A 13,020-nucleotide genomic window follows, 5' to 3' on the forward strand; every position below is an offset into this window, starting at 1 on the left:
ACTCAAAACCTTAACTGTTTGTGGCAATTTTGAATCAAGATGAGTAATGTTTGCCTTAAATGAAAATTAGCTTTAAAATCTCATAGAAACATTAAATCAAAGGCTAGCCATCTGTGCACCATTCAATATTATCCCACAACTGAGGTGGGGTCTTCAGACTCAATTTGAAAAATTAGAGCTACAAGGTCACACCAGAACACAAATGATCCCTATGCTCCATTCCTGCAATCTCCCCAACCCCGCACTCTGAGAGCAAGGCTAAGGAAGTAGCAGCTCTTCTAAACCAGAATGCCAGGTTGTTCTACCCCAAATGTGGCCAAGTCTCCACACCTCATCCTAAGGCTCTAGCTTCTGGCCACTGCACCCCTAATTTCTGAACTCATACATTTGTAGGTGTATAAATATATTCAGGGGCCTTGGTTTTATCCAGCACTTTTTGCCTGAACATTGAATCATATTATAACTCCCATTTTACCTTTTCTGTGATTATTGCTTTAAGTGTCCTGGGAAGAAGACACCAGGTTTGTGCAGTGTACCCAGGAAACCAGGCAGTGCTAGGCTGTGCACATCTTTTTCCACTTTCCTTCTGCATACCTGCTGCTCAAATATCTGTCTCAGACCAATTTCCATGAGAAGACACAGAGGCCACCCACCCCCAAAGCAAGAAGGGTCTTTGAGAGTAGGGAGCAAATACCAGTCACTGTGCAGAACAGGAAGTCAGTCCACCACTCTTTGCCCTCATACTAAATACTCCAAGATTTTTTATCCTGTGGATTAAGAAAGCTTCATGTGACTGCTTAAACCAAAAGCTGCACATAAAGTACATTTCTTAAGTCTCAGAAAGAAATATGAAGTTATTTTTTTTCTTCAAAGAGACAGGTTTTGCCTGAGCCATTTTCTCTCACAGTTGGGCACTCAGCTCTTTTCTGCTTAGCCATGTTTCAAAACTGGACTTCAGTTTGGCCTCCTCTGGCTCCTCTCTCAGTATTAGTAGGCTTTACATTTGGGGGATTGATGCATCCCAACTGCTCAGACTCAGTACAACTACACCAGAGAGAAAGCTGAGTAGGTGTGAGAGACATAAAGAGTCAAAGGAGCAGAGGTCCAAAAAATTTAAGGACAGAGCTTCTCCCCAAAACCTAGAATTCCAAGAAAGTGTGTTCTTGTTGAAAATGGATGAGAGAGAACAGAAATAATTCCCCAACCAAGAATACTTCCTCTAAACTCACTTGTTATTTAATCATTTTGGGGTAATATGTTTATATTTTACAGGTTATTTTTAGAATAGCTAAAAACTGTGAGGAAACCAATTATGCAAGATAGAAATATGGCTGAGCAACTATGGTGCAACTATTATACAAGCTCTTATGCAGACCTAAGAATAATGGTTTAAAAATATGGATGCTTTAATTCAGATAATGTTCATATGTTTAAAAAAAAGAAATATTTAATTGCATGTGTGATCAGATTACTACTGTGCTAATTGATGCTGCATTTATTGAGTAAAATAATTCAACCCATATACAACTATAGTGATCCTAGTAAACTTCTGGGCCAGGGTAAAAAATATATAAATATATAACCCAAGTATAATCCCTGTTTCCACTCACCTCAGAGTGGCTTGCAACACCCAACTTTGGCCTTCATACCCTACATAGCTGTCCCTAAGAATTCATGCTAGAAAGATCATCCAGATGTGTCAAACCTGTCCTGTTTCATAGGAGGAGCCACACCAAGAAGAATGGCACTGTGTTTTGCAGAGTGCATGTGGTTTTGAGGAGTATTTTTCTAAATTTTAAGGTGTGAAATGGACATTCATATGAGAATGAATGTGTCAGTGTTACTTGGGGGTTGAGACCTGACCCTGACCTCAGGAGGTTTACAATTCAGGGTGACTATTCACAGGTTAACTCTTTACATTTTGTTCCTTCTTCTGTATTGTAAGCAAACTCAAGTTCACTAGTCCTGCCAAGTGCCATGGCCACAGTTCTCTATGTCTGTTTCTTTGTCTCTCTCTTTGCTGGCCACCTTTTTCATCAGGATCCCATGGGGAGTTCCTTCATCAGCACTGTGTAAGGCCATATTTTGACATGCTGCTTGTTAACACTTAAATAAAACTAGAGCTGTGGTCCCCTTCCTTATTGGGGCTGCTACCTGTACTGCCCAGAAAATACTAGGGGAATGTGGGCCACATCTGCCATGACCGAGAGTCTGTGCCAGCATTAAACTCAGCTCCTGGACCAACGTGCCCAAGAGGGGTGGCTGCATTAATTTAATTTTGAAAATTCAAAAGGATACTTATCTCAAGTTGTGACTCTCAGACACACATGGCACACCATAGCTGGGAGGATCTTGGGCACATTGGTACCAGTCTCAGCTTGGCTTAGCTAAGAAACTGGTTTTGGGGGAAATGGCCCATCCCTCTCCCCAAGATCAAGAACCAGGCCTGGTTTCCATTCACCTGCACTTCATTGAGAAAAGTATGGGTTTGGGCCCCAATATGTTTCACTTTAATTGCTCCCTTCTCCCTTCCCTCGTCTCACACCATATCAACTTTTTTCTCATAATCATGGGAAAGACAACTGTGTAAAAGTCATCCCTGGACTCATGGTCATGTGCCTTAAGCTTCCCAATCTTTCAAGTGAAATATTGTCCCCAATTCATAAATAAAGCAAAACTGGTTCCCAAAATACCATGGATGTTGTTACTGAGAAGCAAAATTCAAAAACACTGAGAAGGCAACATCTCTAGCAATTAGAGAAATGCAAGTAAAATATACACTGAGATACCATCTCATTCCAATTATAATGCCAATTATCAAGAATATAAGTAAAAGCAAATTTTTGTGAGGATGTGGAAAAAAGGAAACACTCAAAAATTATGGTGAGACTGAAAATTTGTGCAACCTCTCTGGAATGGAGTATGAAGTTTCAAAAAAAAACAACTAGGATTTAAAACTCCTTTTGAACCAATTATCACATTCTTTGGCATATATACAAAGGACTTAATAGCAGCATGCTACAGTGACACAGCCAAATCAATGTTTATAGCTACACAATACACAACAGCTAAGGTATGGGAACAAGCTAGATGTCCATCATCAGATAAATGAATAGAGATTTTTTTAATATATATAGACAATAAAATATTACTCAGCCATAAAGAAGAATGACTCTATGACATTTGTCAGTAAATAAATGGATATGGGGACTGTCATGCTAAGTGAAACAAGCGAATCACAAAAAAACTGTAAGTGAAATGTTTTTGCGGATGTCGAGGCTAAACCACAATAAATGAGGAAGGGAAAAAGTAGTTCAGTAGATTATCCAAAGAAGCATTCAAGAAAGGTAGAATAGATAGTAATAGGAAAGACAGTAGAATGAATCTAAAATAAGTTAGATTGTATGCATATGAAAATATATAGGCTCAGGAAGGCGCGAAAACCCAATTGACAAGAACTCCCCCGGAAGCCCCGCGGCCCGATCTGTGTTCTGTTGGCTGTAGGCACCCAGGCTCAAGTCCTGGGCGCTCAGCCTGGAACTGCCGCCTCTGAGACATCCTGCACTGCCGGCCGCGTCCCAGGGCCCTCGCTGCCCTCGCTTTCTCACCGCCTTTTTCCGCGTTTGACTCCACGGAGCTGGGCCCAGTCTCCGCGCCCGTTTTGGGCGGGTGGGCGCGGTGGGACCCTGAGACTGACTCGGCGGCCCAGCAATTCGCTCCTACCGGAGCCGGCCAGCTCCATGGCCTCCAGGCAGGCTGAGCCGGACCGCGCAAGGTCCTAGGAGCTGGGATTCGGGGAAGCAGGGAGCATGGTGGGGGTCCTGGCCATGGCGGCTGCAGCTGCTCCCCCTCCAGTGAAGGACTACTAGATTGAGCTAGTGCCTCTCTGGATCTTCTTCAACCACACCTGGGCTCATTATAACCTTGGCTCAACTTACTTGGCCATGCAAGAAGCGACGAAAAGATGATGACCGATCTTCCTGTAAAACAATTACAAAATATTTATCACCGATAGGGAAGACTGGAGACAGAGTTTTCTCTCCACCAAAATCTAGTAATATTATGGATTATTTTAGAAAGACTTCACCCACAAATGAGAAGACACACTCAGTGAAAGAGTGTAAGATAAAGTCATCTGCACCATTGCCTGTTGACAATAACAAAGATTGTAAAAAACCTTTGGACACATTCTCAAATACAGTATTTAAGAAGAAAGTAAAGAGGGTTAATTTATCTCAACAGCTAAATAATATAAAAACTGAGAATGAATCTCCAATTGAAATTAACAGTGATGATAGCAAAGAAGACTGTAGTTTAAATAATGATTTTGTGGAAAATAGTGCTTCTGTTTTACTTTACAATAAACATGTGGAGGTTCTTGTAGAAAGTATTCATGATGTTGAAAGACAGTCAAATGCTATGACTTTCAAGAAAAATTCTAAGAAAGTGAATCCTAAACAAAGGATGACAAAAGGTGATTGTAAAAGGTTAGGAAAAAGGAAATACAGAGATGTAATAGATCTATCTGAAAGTTTACCCTTGGCAGAAGAACTAAATCTGCTTCAAAATAGTGATAAAGACAGCAAAGAGATAGTATCTTCCCTAACTAATGAAATTGAGAGTACTACAAATGATGCAAACTCTAGTGATCATGTTACTGAAACAGCCCATTTAAATGATTGTACGATAACTGTCTCATATGAAGAATTTTTAAAAAATCACAAGGAAAATAAAGTGGAACAGATACCAGACTCAACAATGTCAATTTGTTTACCTTCTGAAACTGTTGAGGAAATAGGCACAAGTGGTTATATAAGTGAATCAGAAAACTGTGAGATATCTCAGCTGATGCACTTTAAGACAGTTACTGTCCTTGCACAAGTTCACCCCATTCCTCCAAAAAGGACAAAGAAAATACCCCCAATTTTCTTGAAACAAAAGAAATTTGAGATGGAAAATAGTTTTTCTGATCCTGAGAATGAACAGACAATTCAGAAAAGAAAATCTAATGTTGTTATACAGGAGGAAGAATTAGAATTGGCTGTGTTGGAAGCTGGAAGTTCTGAAGCTGTGAAACCAAAGTGTACCCTAGAAGAAAGGCAGCAGTTTATGAAAGCATTTAGGCAGCCAGCATCAGATGCAATTAAAAATGGTGTCAAAAAGTCTTCAGATAAGCAGAAAGACCTCAATGAAAAATATTTAAATGAAGAAGGACGAGATAATAATTCTAAGAAAATCATGGAAAATCTTAATATTCAAATGGTTTCAAATGGTAGTTCACAGTCACACGCTGATAGAAGAAGTTTTCCTATGGAGAAAAGTAAAATGCTAAAGAAAAAGAATAAGGAAACATTAGATACTGGAGCTACTACAGGTGAAAACCAAAAAGAAAATAATCAAAAGAAAGAAACAATTCTTTCCTTAAGAAGTAAACAAAATCAGAATAGGCTTAGAATGAGTTTGAGACACAAGAAATCAGAAATTTTCAAAAGCACTACATTACTTAACAGTGAAAATCTTGTTTGTGAAGGTATAGCAAATGATGACCCTCTAATGATTTCTTCTCTGTGTGACAAGAATAAATCATCAAGGAAAACCAGCACATCAATTAAAGAAAAGATTACATATCCTAAAGCTGAACCTGAAGACAGATTGGTAAATGTTTCCACACCTAAATCATCCAGACGATCTATAAGAAATAGCAGCACACCTACTACCATTAGAGGTCCTGATTATGAAGATGTACAAGACAATAGTCCAGTAAAGTTTTCTACTCCCAAAACAGCCAGTGTATCAGAAAAGCATAGCCTATACACAGCAGAATTACTAACAGTACCCTCTGATTCAGAGAGCCCTATTAGAATGAAATTTACCAGAATTAGTACTCCCAAAAAAACTAAGAAAAAATATAATAAAAAGTCTAAGAAATCAGAGGCAACTGGTGGAGATTTTACTTCTCAAAATAGAAAGGCAAGCAAAACTCAAAAAAAATATATCAAAAGCAAAACAATTGATCGAAAAAGCAAAAGCTTTACACATCTGTAGGTCAAAGGCTACTGAAGAAACAGTGATACCTTTAAGGCGTTCCTCTAGACATCAGAGGCTTCCTGAAGGAGAGAAACCACCAAAAACAGAAGATGTTATAATAATAGATTCAAGTCCTACTTCTTTAAAGACATCAAAGAAAAATCAGAAGAAACTTCAGTGTTTGAATGATGTGCTAGGAAAAAAGCTTGACAAGTCTCCTAAAAATGTACCTGGAAAAATGAAAGTTGCCCCTTTATTTATTGCCAGAAAGGTTCCCAAAACAGCTGATCCTGACGTTGGTTTGGAAGAGAGCAGTCAAGATACATCTGAGAAATCTCAGGACTGTGATGTACAATTTAAAGCAAAGCGTGATTTTCTAATGAGTGGTTTGCCAGATTTGTTGAAACGACAAATTGCAAAGAAAGCTGCTGTTCTGGATGTGTACAATTCATTGAGTACCAGTTTCCAGAAAGTTGTTCATATACAACAAAAAGATGATGGGTGTTGGTTATGGAATTTGAAACTACCTTCTTGTCCTCTGTTAACTACATTTAAGGAGTCTAATACTAAAGTAATAGATCTCTCAAAATGTGTTATTGCTCTTGGTGAATTTTCAACATTGAATTCAAATTCAAAAAGTAATTCTGCTGTCATGCTTATAAGGACAAGGAAGAATTTTACTAAAGAAGTAAGAAATCTTTTGCTAGAAGAAATTAGGTGGTCAAATCCTGAATTTTCTGTGGGAAAATATTTTCCCTTGCTTCTAAAAAAACAAATTGAGCACCAGGCACTTTCTGAGTATCATGGTAAACAAGAAAATCCACAAGTAGAGCTTGATAACAATCAAAAAGAAAGCAAAAGGAAATGAGTGGAAATAGAAAATCAGAAGTCAAAAAGAAAGAAACCAAATGAATATTCAGTAAGTCCAGTAAAGATAAATGGGAAGCCAGAAGAACTTGACAAAAGAAACAACTCTTTTGAGAAAAAGCTAGGTTCTTCCAAAGGTATATTTTCTAAAATGTCTCGGAAGAAACAAACTGCTTTGAGTACACCATGTAAAGTGAAAACAGGAGCAGTAGAAGATAATGATATTCTGATCATAGATGGTGACAGAGAGTTTCCAGCAGAAATATCTTCCATTTCTGATTCTGGAACTGAAGACATGCTTTGGACAGAAAAGTATCAACCTCAAAATGCCAGTGAACTCATAGGCAATGAGTTAGCTATAAAAAAGTTACATAGTTGGTTGAAAGACTGGAAGAGAAGAGCTGAACTGGAAGAAAGACAGAATTTGAAGGGAAAAAGAGAGGAGAAACAGGAAGATTTGTCAGATAGCAAAGACTTTAAAGGCAGTTCAGATGATGAGGAAGAGAGTCGTCTTTGCAATACTGTTCTTATAACAGGGCCAACAGGAGTGGGAAAAACTGCTGCAGTGTATGCTTGTGCTCAGGAGCTTGGATTCAAGATATTTGAAGTAAATGCCTCTTCCCAGCGCAGTGGTAGACAGATTCTGTCTCAGCTGAAGGAAGCTACTCAGTCCCATCAAGTAGACAAGCAAGGTGTAAACTCACAAAAACCCTGCTTTTTTAATAGCTACAACATAGGCAAGTCACCAAAAAAATTAAACTCTCCTAAGAAAGTTGTTACTTCACCAAGGAAACTTCCTCCATCATCACCAAAAAGTAATGGGCAGAAGCGAGGAATTCCCCCTAAAACTTTGGCAAATTACTTTAAAGTATCTTCCAAGTCCCAAAATAATGAAGAAATAGGAGAACTTCTGGAAAGTAATAAAGGAATTAAAAATTCTTTGGAACAGAAGCAAATTACTCAGACTAAATCTGCAAGTGTACGTAATTCAAACGTCAAAGAATTTGGAGCTGAAGAACCCAACAGGAAAAATGCAACATCTCTTATTCTTTTTGAGGAGGTTGATGTCATTTTTGATGAAGATTCTGGTTTTTTGAATGCAATCAAAACATTCATGGCAACAACGAAACGACCTGTAATCCTTACTACAAGTGATCCAACATTTAGTTTACTGTTTGATGGCTGCTTTGAAGAAATCAATTTCCGTACTCCTTCTCTGCTAAATGTTGCCACCTACCTACAAATGATATGTTTAACTGAAAATTTCAGAACTGATGTAAAAGACTTTGTAACCTTGTTAACTGAAAATGGCTGTGATATCAGAAAAAGTATCCTTTACCTACAATTTTGGATTAGAAGCGGAGGTGGATTTTTAGAAGAAAGGCCATTATCTCATTGTCGAGGAAGTAGCAGAAATGAACAACTAGCTTGCTCTGAAGATGGCCCTGCTTCCAAAAATAACACTAGAAATACCAAAAGCAATCATGTGGACCTTCCCAAATGTGACACTGGCTGTGTTGAGACCTTGTTTGGACTCAAGAACATTTTTTTCCCCATCTGAAGACTTATTTTCATTTTTAAAGCACAAAATCACTACAAAGGAAGAATGGCATAAACTCATCCAGCTTCTTACAGAATTCCACATGCAGGATGTAGATTTTTTATATAGCAATCTTGAGTTTATTCTACCATTACCAGTTGATATCATTCCAGAATCAAAAACCATTTGTGGCTTATCAATAAATGTGGATGCCAGTGCAGCAAGGAGCATGAAGTGTCTTGCTAGGAAATGTACTGAAGGAGAGCGGCCATTGAATAAGTCACAGAAAAAGAAACATAAGAAAAAGATCGTGACACTAGATGATAGTGATTTATTTGACAATGACTTGGACTTTTCTGAATTTATTAACCTATCACCTGCATCTTCCTCAAATTTAGAAGAAAACAAGACCAGAGACAGCAGTTCAGGGACAAAGAACCTGAACAATAGTTTAGAGTCTAGCATTGAATCTATTCCTCATCCTCCTAAAACACCAGAGGGGAAAAAAAGTTCTGTCCTTGTCTCTCATTGTTTAAATTCTCTCACTGAGTTTATGGATAACATGTCCTTCTTGGATGCCCTTTTAACTGATATAAAGGAACAGAAGGAACTTGGGAAAAATGACTTTCGTTGGACAGATGGAATGGTTAAAAGTGGACTTTGTGATGAGTTTAGTCTTGAGAGTAATGATGGATGGACTTCTCAAAGCTCTAGAGAACTAAAGGCAACTGCAGAAGCTCTTACCTTTACTAAATGTTCTTCTACTATTTCAAAAGCATTGGAATCCTCCTTGAATTCTTGCAAGAAATTAGGAAGAGATCCAACCAAGGATCTTACTTTTAGTGTTTCACAAAAGCACAATAATGTATGCTTTAGTCAGTCAGCAACTGATTTAGACAGTGCTTGGAAGAGGATATCAGTCATTAAAAGTGTGTTTTCTAGTCGATCTCTTCTGAACCTGGGTAATAGACAAGCTAGTGTAATTGAATACCTGCCAGTTCTCCACAACATCTGTAGGATTGAGAAGCTAAAAGAACAAGGAAAAAGTAAAAGAAGGTTTCTGCACTATTTTGAAGGAATTCATCTTGACATTCCAAAAGAGACTGTGAATACTTTGGCAGCTGAATTCCCTTAATATTCTCCATTAATAATGTCTTGTACAGATTATGTGGTCCTTTAGATGCATTTTTGTATTATGTTGATTTTCATGGAAGAGTTTATTTCTCTTAATGTACATTTAAAACAGACTATTTGTATTTTTTTATTGTGCAAATATTTAAAGTGAAAAAGTTGGATTATAAATTGTATATATGATCATAGTTTTTTTCTGCATTTTTGTATAATCTAGTTTTGCTTTGTTGATGTTGTTTTGTATGTGACTGAGCTGTTTATTGGAAGTAGAGTTCACTAAGATATTTCTCAAGATGTTTCAATACAAAATTAATCTATCATCTTTCCCTTTCCTGTTACCTGTAATCCATCCCTTTACAAGTGTCAGTGTTCTATCAAGTTGTAAATATGAAGCACCTGAATGGTAATCTTTTTAAAATAAGTTTACACAATACAGAACATAAAATTTTAAAAAAAGAAAATATATAAATAAATTCCACAATGATGTCGACCCATTATAATGAAATTCATAATTAGAATAATTATGAATTATCTTTGAAATGGACACAATATCTTTATTTTATTTATTTATTTATTTATTTATTTGGTGCTGAGGATCAAATCCAGTTTTTTACATGTGTGAGGCAAGCACTTTACCAATGAGCTACAGCCCCAGCCCCAGCCCCAAATAATTATGAATCATAAATAGGAATATCTATGCATGTATAATTTTAGCAAAATGGGATTCTATGTCATGTATAATTAAGAACAACTAAAATAAAATAAATTTTAAAATAGTGAATAGGAACATAGAACCAAATTGATAGCATGATAGCCTGATAATGAAATGCCTTTAGGTTCATTCCAGAATTTTATGAATCTCTCCCCAAGTGGAGTCTTCAAAAGGTGTTCAGGCCTAAAAAATAGGTAGAAGTTCAGGATGCTGTAAAGAGTAGTGGAAGGGACTGCACCCCTACTGCAATGATATGCAGGTGAAGGGATCCAAGGGAGCAGGTAATCTCAAGGCACCCCATGTTTAACTAGGGCAGAGAGGAGCAGAGTGCCTGGTTATATATTTATTTATTGGCACATATATGGAGTTATTTATATAATTGAAAAATCTGGAATTAATTTTCCTGGATTCACAATGAAACCAAATATTAATTTTATCCTTGAAGAGAGAGACTGTTCACCCTCCCTTAACAATAAGTCTTGTCTATATTATGTGATTTTTTTGTCCCCTAATATTTTGAGAGCAAGATACAGAGCTCTCTTTATTTTTTTAAAGAGAGAGAGAGAGAAAAATTAATATTTATTCATTATTATTCTTATTATTATTTTTAGTTTTTTTCGGCGGATACAACATCTTACTTTGTATGGGGTGCTGAGGATCGAACCTGGGCCTCAGGCATACCAGGCGAGCTTGCTACTGCTTCAGCCACATCCCCAGCCCCAGAGCTCTCTTTTGAATCAGATCTGCTCTGTTTGCATCAAAACAAGCAGGCAGAGGTGAACAGTTAGTAATTTTGTTTCTTTTTCTTTGTAAAATGCAGAGTGTCCAGCTGCAAATATGGATGCACCCCTGGACAGTGCCTTTTTGACTTTTGTAGGAAGGCATGTGAGCACCCAGGTCCCAGGATCCAGGAGAGTGGTGGGAGCCAGAGAGAATGGCCAGGTTTGAATTGGTCTGTGCAAAGCTGCCATCAAGTGGCCACCACAAGTATTTCTCTCAAAAAATGGCTCACCAGTGAGCAAGGGAGTCCAGGGACAGTGGGGGTTTATACATGTCTGTGCTTTCTGATGTCTCTTCTGTGCTGATCTTCTTATTTTGCCTCCAGATTAAACTCAATTAGAGAAAAATCAGGCTCTAATATTGCCATCCAGGTCCAACTCTACTTCAGGGTACCTGCCGAGCCTACTGGAAGCCTTCACCAAAGTGTGCACATGTAATTGTCAGTGTTTATTGTGGACTGATTTTTTTTTTTCTGTTGCTACTGTTTTTGTTTGAGCTACCTGCCGCAGGTAGCCCATGTATCAGTCAACTCCACTCACCTTCAAGTTCTTTTACAAGATGGATTGACATCTTCCCAAGAGACTAAAAGGCCACATCCATTTGTGTATTTTTACACAGATAAAAAGATGAAAATTCAGCACTCTAAAGAATATATTGTGGTAGTCTTATTAAAGGAAGTGACAAAGGTAATGAAACTTAGAAGAATCAACCTCAATTTCTCAGCATTAGAACCAAAGAGAACTTATAACTCTAGTAACCAGGCATACACATTCCAGAGAGGTTGCATTATTCAGCTCATTTAAATGGAGATGCACAAGCTAAAAATATGTTTCCATGATGTATGCAAACCTTCCAGGATTTTAGGCACAAAAATGTCCAGAGCACATTTACATGTTGTCTTAGCCTTCACACCAGGACCTATGACTACTTATCAGAAGGTATTTAGAGGTAAAAGGGAACAGTCCAGAGAAGACAAATCTAGGCAAGTCCTCATCTGGGATTATATCTGAAAAGTCTTTAGACCTTCCCCTTCTCTCTGTGTGTTTGGGCGAGGGCAGTAATTTGGGGGCAACTGCAATGGCAGAATTTTGCTATATCAGGACATCGGTGGTAAAGTGGATATTTAAGTATTGGATTCTAGTTTTTCTACTGAAATAATTATCCAAAGACCTGATTCTGTAATCCAATGTATGAAGGCCTATGCATGCATTCATCTATTTCTAATCTGTGTATAAAAATTTTCAGTGGGATTGTCACCTGTGAAAACAGCCATGATGGTTAGTGTTAATTGTTTTCCTTGTAAGATAAACTGTTGCAGAGCGTATTGTAGACCACCGAAAAAGCTACTTTTTAGTTCTGTCTCCTGTGGAAACAGCAAGTGCATCACAAAACCCATGATGATATCTTGGTCTGAAGTTAGCTGAGCCTTCTGTAGAATTGTCTCCACAGGACAAAACTGGAGATGGCCAGAATATGCCAGAACAAATACTCAAGATGGGGAATCCCCTGAACTCTGAGAAGTTTACCACTTGAATGACATACATGCCCATTCAAAAATAATCTGGACTCTATTATTACCCTGATAACATAACAGGTGTATATCTTCAGATTACATACGTGGAGAAATAACAGAAAAATCATTTTCACATCATTGTCAGTGTTTGTTGGGCACTGGATATTTCTTTTGTGATTTTACTGTTTTTGTTTTAGCTACCTGCCCCAGGTAGCCCATGTACCAGTAAACTTCACAGGCCTTCTAGTCCATTTACAGAACTTATATACAAACATCCTCACCAGAAAAGTTTTGACACAAAAAGAAGTGAGAGTTACACAAACAAAGGAGGTAAAATAGTATATGTATTTTATTACTGTGCCATACCACAAATCTCTATATCCCCATCAGGTAAGAAGCTCTGTTTTTGCATACCTTAAGAATATTCTAGTAATAAATGTCTTTTCTTGC

General features: G+C 37.7%; 2 pseudogenes; one reads left to right on the forward strand and one right to left on the reverse strand.

Moving 5' to 3' along the window:
* Positions 1-13,020, reverse strand: part of LOC139702888 (cytochrome P450 3A21-like) — a 251,432-nt pseudogene that overhangs the window by 112,561 nt on the left and 125,851 nt on the right.
* LOC139702935 (ATPase family AAA domain-containing protein 5 pseudogene) lies at positions 5,604-9,681 on the forward strand (annotated as a pseudogene).

The sequence above is a fragment of the Marmota flaviventris genome, chromosome 19 (assembly GCF_047511675.1).
Source record: "Marmota flaviventris isolate mMarFla1 chromosome 19, mMarFla1.hap1, whole genome shotgun sequence".
NCBI lineage: Eukaryota > Metazoa > Chordata > Mammalia > Rodentia > Sciuridae > Marmota > Marmota flaviventris.